Below are 5833 nucleotides of genomic sequence, written 5' to 3'. Positions count from 1 at the left end.
TAAGTAATTACAGCAACTCTAGTGCATTTGCTGTTGACATTGCCAATGCTGTAGGAATTGGTTCTCTTCAGACATTATCGGTTGCTTATGTCAGCGGTTTTATAATTAAAAAATTATTTTCAAACTTTGTCTGCGATAGATGCAATTACATCTTGAGCTCAGATGACACTGAGCCATGTAATCAATTTATTTCAAGTAAAGAATTCTCAAATTCTAAGAATAAATTGTTTTATCCTTCTAAACAGTTTGTTATTGCGGTTGGTATTGGTATTACAGTTTTAGAGAATAAGCTACCGATTATTTGTGAAAAGAATAACCTACAAAATGTAGCAACAAATTTGCTTAACCAAGAAATTGATTTCTCATTTATTACTTGTGAGGAACATTTTTATTTTTTGAAAGATTTTTTACTTAAAAGTATATGTAGAATCGGAATCCCATGGTACTGTACAAGACTTGTCCGAAATTTAAGATCTGAAGCCAGCCGGCAAATGTCAGCACGCACAAAAAGAAAAATTTTGCATAAATAATAACAATACCATTAAATGTCTACTTCTTGGACAATTCATACACCTACAGTACCATCAAATTCTGATTCATTGGGTCCACATTTACAAACAACTTTGTCCTCTTGCATAACGTTTTGTTTCAGTTTTCTTGGAATCCCTATGATCTAATGTTACTAGTTCTCATTCAGTCTGTGTTTGTTATGAAAAGATGTGGCATAGCATTATTATTATTGTGAATCTTTGTTGTACTTATGCAAATACAATTTGACAAAGCTCAATTTTTGTTTCAATTATTTTTCTACATGTTTAAAAACATTTTAAATTAAATTTTAATTCAAAATTAAAAATCCCGCTATTCGTCGGCCAAGAGCGCCACCTAGGTACGTTTTATATCGCGATGAGAGAGAAGAACAACAACAGTTTCTCTCGTCTGCCACTTCCAGATTATTGAGTTGCGTGTCTGGTGTGGTCTATCCTGAGTAGATAGACTGAAGGTGGTGTCGAAATCATGGTCGACAGAGTGAATTAAGTGTTTAGTTATTATTATAAAGAATTATTGTAGTCATTTTGTTCCAATAAATAATTTTATTTAACACACTCTATTCAACACACATTTAAACCTAACATTGGTTATGGGCCCAGAGGGAGTATGTTAAAAGTGGAAAATTAAAAGAAGGTTACTATAACAAAAAGGAAAAAATGGCGAGGATGGAAAACAAACATGGAATCATTCCATTTAATGGAGATAACTTTGATTGGAAATTTCGGTTAAACTCCGTATTAAAAGCAATGGATTTAAGTGATATCCTAAAAGAAGTACCACAAAGCAATAGGAATGATGATTGGCAAAAGAAAAATAACAAAGCCTGTATGGTGATTATACAAAGTGTAGCAGATACTCACCTAGAATATGTGAAAGAAACAGAGATAGCATATGAGATGATACAAAAATTAGAGTCAATTTTTAGTAAAAAAGGTACATGTTCCAAATATTATTTACTAAAAGAACTAATTGGCCTGAAATATGAGTATGGGAAGAATATGCAAGATCATTTCTCAAAATGTGACAGAGTTTTTAGAGAACTCAAAAATTTAGGAAGCTCTTTTGAAGAATCTGATATGTCATGTTTCTTATTATTGTCAATGCCACAAGAATTTGAAAATGTAGTTACAGCATTACGAACCATGTCGGATGATGATATCAAACTAGAATTTGTCAAACAAAGGCTTCTAGACTTTTCAGTAAATAAAAAGTTTGATAAAAGTCTTAAAAATGTTGGCGAGGTGCCCTCTTCATTTAATGCAGCGCAAAAGGTACTGAAATGTTTTAAATGTGGTAAAATGGGGCACTCTGCAAGTATTTGTGGTATAAAATGTCATGTGTGAGGTAAAATGGGACATAAGGCGAAGCAGTGTTTTAGAAATAAGAATAATAAACAGAGTCAAGACATCAATAGAGCTAGTTATTCCAAAACAGAGGTCGACAATGAACTTGAAGATGATTCTATAGCTTTTTGTGCAATCTCAGATTTTCAGACAAGCAAGACAGAATGGTATGCAGATTCAGGAGCAACACACCATTATGTTAATAGAGATCTGTTGGTGAATATGCATAGATTCACAGAACCTAAAATAATACAGCTGGCAGAAGAAGGTAAGTTCATGGAAGTTACTTGTATCGGAGACATTGAAGCAGTAAGTAAAGTAGAAAATAAAAATGTGCCGATAACAATAAAAAATGTACTATGTGTGCCAAATTTAAGAGTGAATTTATTATCAATCTCTTCAATAGAAAAAGCCGGTTTTGAAATTGTTCGTGTCGATGGTAAAATCATTATAAAGAAAGGAAAAACTGTGTTTGTTAAAGGCGCAAGATGTAACAATTTATATAAAATAATTTTTATGCATAACAATAATGAATTTGCAAACTTGGCAGCCAACAATAAAGATAAGCAACTTTGGCATTTCAGGTATGGTCATTTAAATTACAATTCACAAATTAAAAACTTGAATTTAGTGGATGGGATGCAGTTTGAAAATTCAGAAGTGGAGACCATATGCGATGTGTGTGTAAGATGTAAACAAATATGCTTTCCGTACTACTCAAAGATATCTAGATCAAGTAGAGTATTACAGCTTGTACACACGGATGTTTGTGGTCCAATTAAACCAGTTTCTCGAAATGATAATTTATATTTTGTAACTTTTGTTGATGACTATTCCAGGTTTGTAATGGTTTATATTATCAAAAATAAAGATGAGGTATTTAGATGTCTAAAAGATTATGAAGCAAAAGTAGCATCTTTGTTTTGCACAAGAAGGATATCTAAAATTAGATGTGATAATGGTGGAGAATATCGTTCTAAAAATATTCAAAATTTTTGTTCTGAAAAGGGAATACAAATATCTTACACTCCGCCTTATACTCTTCAGCTTAATGGAGTTGCTGAAAGAATGAATCAGACCCTGATGGACAAGGCGAGATCTATGATAATCCAAGCAAACATGGACAAAATATTTTGGGAAGATGCTATCCTTGCAGCCGCCTATATTACAAATAGAACTCAATCATGCTTAGTTAAAAATAAAACACCGTTTGAATTATTTTACAATAAAAAACCCAATGTCGCTAATATGAAGGTGTTTGGTTGTATTGCATATACAAGAATTCCTGATTCATTAAGAAATAAGCTGGATGAAAAAGGTCAAAAATGCAGATTCATAGGATACACAGAAAATGTTTACAAACTTTGGAATAAAGAAGAAAATAGAGTAATACATTCCAGAAATGTTTTGTTCAATGAAAGCTGTTTCTCTTTAGAAGAAAACAAAAATTGTAATATTCAAGCTGAAAATGAAGAGTTTGAAGATGAATATAGTAAAGAAAAAGAAGTAAACAATCTTAGTTTAAATGAAAGAATTCAAGAATCAAGAGAAAATATTCTTGAAAATGTTGAAAATAGTACAGAAGAAGAAAGGCCTAAAAGACAAGTGAAGTTACCATTAAGATTCAATGACTTTGAATTAGATATAAGTTGTTTAGCATTAATCTCCGAAATATCAGATGTCCCGAAATCATACACAGAAGCGAAGAAAACTTCAAATTGGCCAAGCTGGGAGAAAGCTATTGAAGATGAACTAAATGCATTAAACTATAATGACACATGGAAGTTGGTTGAAAGACCAGAAAATGAGGATATAATAAGCAACAGATGGGTGTTCAGAATTAAGGATGACGGTGCAGGTAATTTTAGTTATAAAGCGAGATTAGTAGCAAGAGGATTTGAACAAAATAATTTCAATGAGTTTGGACAGATACATGCGCCAGTAGCAAGGCTTTCCACTTTAAGAATCCTAATTTGTATTTGCAATAACTATGATTTACTTTTGGAACAATTGGATGTAAAAAACGCTTTCTTACATAGTAAAGTTAAAGAGAAAATATTCATGGAATTACCTGAAGGTCTTAAAGTAACAGTTGCTGATAAAAATAAGGTTTGTATGCTAAATCGGGCAATATATGGACTAAAACAAGCACCCAAAGCTTGGAATGAAACCTTCAATGATTTAATGGTAAACTTGAATTTTAAAAGATCAAAATCTGACTACTGCTTATATAGTTTCCTTGATCAAAGCATAAGATGCTACTTACTTCTGTATGTTGATGACATTTTGATTGCGTGCAATGATTCTACTTTTCTCAGTCAACTTAAGTTAAAGCTATGTCAAACGTTCAAAATAAAAAAAACTATTAATGATGAATTTGATTTCTTAGGTATTAAAATACAGAGGAATCAGAAAAGTGGAGTCATGACTTTAGATCAGATTTCTGCTATCAACAACTTAGTAAAAAAATTCAATGTAGAAAATTGTAAGAAGGTCAAAACTCCTATCGAAAACAATTTGAATTTAAAAAGATGTGAAGAAAGTCAAAAAACAAAATTAGCTTATAGAGAACTTTTGGGCAGTTTGATGTATATAATGATGGGCACAAGGCCTGATATTTGTTTCAGTATTAGTTTCTTTGGGCAGTTTCAAGATTGCGGTAGTGACGAACATTTCAAACATCTTCTAAGAGTGCTCAAATATTTAAAGTTTAGCGTTAATTGTAAATTGCATTTTTACAAAGGTGACAGTAAATTAGTTGGATACTGTGATGCAGACTGGGCCAATGATATTTTAGATAGAAAATCTATAAGTGGTTATTGTTTTAAACTATTCAATAATATTATTTCTTGGTGCTCTAAGCAGCAACCATTTGTAACATTGTCGAGTACAGAGTCTGAATTTGTGGCAGTATGTGTTGCATCATGTCAACTATTTTACATTAAAAACTTGTTAGAAGATTTAAATCTTACTTTAGATTTACCAGTTTGTTTATTTGAAGATAACCAAAGTGCCATTAAACTACTGCAAATTTTGAAAACAACAAGAGATGTAAGCACATAGATGTTAAGTTACATTTTGTATTAGATTTAATAAATGAAAATATTGTCAGGATTGAATACTTATGTACCACTGAGCAACTAGCGGATGTATTCACTAAAGCCTTAACAAATGAAAAGTTTACTATATTTGTAAAAATGTTAAATTTGTTGTGATGAAAAAGTGTTATATGTTTTAAATTCATTTCTCACATTTTATAGGTTTGAGGGAGGGTGTTAATATTGACAAACAATATAGTTCTGGGGTCAAACCTGAAAAATGTGTTTCATATACAAAAAAGAAGAAGAAGAAAAAAGAAGCTGAGTAGATAGACTGAAGGTGGTGTCGAAAGCATGGTCGACAGAGTGAATTAAGTTTTTAGTTATTATTATAAAGAATTATTGTAGTCATTTTGTTCCAATAAATAATTTTATTTAACACACTCTATACAACGCACATTTAAACCTAACAGTATTTGCATCCATTTTGTGAATCTGTGAATATGAAAGTTCTTTTATTACGGACTTTCCTCGTACTCACAGTGGTGAATTTGAAATACGTTTAATTGATCCAAGTTTACGGTACAGAGAAGACCATATAGGCTTAGTGTAGAAGAAAGACAAATAGTTAGAAAAAGAATAAATGAATTACTTGAAGCTAATGTTATTCGCCCTAGTAATTCACCGTTTACTAGCTCTATCTTACTAGTTAAGAAAAAGGATGGATCAGACCGCTTATGCGTTGATTATCGTGAATTAAATAAAAACACAATAACAGACAAATTTCCTTTGCCGCTTATTTTAGATCAAATACCGAGACTTAGAAAAGCAAAATCTTATATCAATTTAGATACGGCCAGCGGTTTCCTTCAGATTCCCATACATTCAGAATCTATAAAA

Source organism: Diorhabda sublineata, chromosome Y (assembly GCF_026230105.1).
Source record: "Diorhabda sublineata isolate icDioSubl1.1 chromosome Y, icDioSubl1.1, whole genome shotgun sequence".
Taxonomy (NCBI): Eukaryota; Metazoa; Arthropoda; class Insecta; order Coleoptera; family Chrysomelidae; genus Diorhabda; species Diorhabda sublineata.
The sequence above is the reverse complement of the archived record's forward strand: the minus strand, read 5'-3'. Positions refer to the sequence as shown.